The sequence below is a fragment of the Trachymyrmex cornetzi genome, unplaced genomic scaffold (genome assembly GCF_001594075.2).
Source record: "Trachymyrmex cornetzi isolate Tcor2-1 unplaced genomic scaffold, Tcor1.1 scaffold947, whole genome shotgun sequence".
NCBI lineage: Eukaryota > Metazoa > Arthropoda > Insecta > Hymenoptera > Formicidae > Trachymyrmex > Trachymyrmex cornetzi.
In genome coordinates this window covers 20,415-22,217 of record NW_017300297.1, presented here as the reverse complement: position 1 = coordinate 22,217, position 1,803 = coordinate 20,415, and positions in this window count along the sequence as shown.

The following is a 1,803-nucleotide window of genomic DNA, read 5'->3' as shown; positions in this document are numbered from 1 at the left end:
GTGTCTAGGTGTCCGCCGTCGAGGAAGATGGTGTCTAGGTGTTTGTCGTCGAGGAAATGAGTATCTAGGTGTTCGCCGTCGAAGAAGTGGGTGTCTAGGTGTTTGCCGTTGAAGATTATGTGTCTAGATGTTCGCTGTTTTGTAGCCGAGGAACTGAGTGCCTAGGTGTTCGCAGCCGAGGAAGTGGGTGTCTAGGTATTGTCTGCATTCGCTGTCGAGAAAGTGTTTCTAAACGGAACGTAATAAAAAAAAATTTTTTAAGTGTCACTCTTCGTTTCTGGCGTCTCAATTCAGTATGGCTCTTACAAAATTAATTAAATGAGCTTTTACAAAATTAATTAAATGACGTTTATTTTACAATGACGTTTTAAGACGAAAAGTTCCAGTTTCAAGCTCTAAGCTGTATTCCCCTACGTTTAAGGTTAAAATTATACGCTTTAAAATCTCATTGTAGATGTCGCTTTCTATTAACTGTGTGATAAAGTACTTTTTATTATAACAATGTAGGTTTCGATCCTATGTATCGGATCCTTCTCAACACTCTCTACATACTGCATCTCAATGATATTGATGTAGTATGTAGAGAATGTTGAGAAGGATCCGATACATATGATATTTTTTAGATATCCGATGAAGATGTTTGAAATGCTTTAAAGATGTCTAATAGATATCTTTTAGATATCTTGAAAAATGTATTGTAGATCTTAATATAAAAGTTTTACATAGTAAAAGTTACATAGCATGACAATGTTAAATTTATTAATTGAAAATTGCTATTTTCAACGCACTCGCGCTGTGAACAACAATTTTTAATTAATAAATTTAACATTGTCATACTGTTTTTTTTATATAAAGAAATAGACACTTCATTTAGAAAATATAATAAATTATATATTGTGAATTTTACATTTACATTTTTCATTTCATTTTACATTCATTTTTCATTTTACATTTCATTTTACATATTCATTTTCATTTTCATTTTACATTTTCATTTTCATTTTACATTCATTTTTCATTTTACATTTCATTTTACATTTTCATTTTTATTTTCATTTTCATTTTACATTTTCATTTTTCATTTTACATTTCATCTATATATTACTTATCTATTTCTATTATATTATAATTTACCGCCAATTCTTTTTTTATGTTTTGTGTTTTAATTAACATAAACAGTTATGTAAGTACGAAACAAGTATTTTTTAACATCATAGCATTATATTTGTGTAAAGATGCATACATTTACACAAATTTATTTATGAAGTACAATTGTTATTTTATAATTACAAAACAGACAACAAAATGAAAACTGATTACGGAAGTTATATAAATGTATAAAATACTTGCATGATTATAATTACACAACCTATATGCCAATGTTATTGATTGATTAATAATCAAGGCCAATTTTAAACTGACGGCACCTTCGAGGTAATCGTACCGGTCATGGTGATCAGATCGACATCTATCACTAATTTACGATCTTCTATTTGGAATTTGGTATTATCTTAATCGGCCGCTGTCATCATCTTTTTTTTTTGAAAAACCTTCTCGAATGCTATAAAAGAAAAAAGGACAGTATCCTGGAAGACTTGATGCATGGAGATCCTATGTACAGACGAATGGTAACTGTTTTATGTAGAACAATTATTCGTTTGCATGTAGCATTGCTATTCATTATTTTTCCTTACGATATTGTTTTCTTTTTTTTATAGTCTGGTGATAAGGAAAATGAGGACGGATAGCAATTCTATCCGCGTAACATATTTGTATACTTACATCTTATTATAAGCTCGGCTG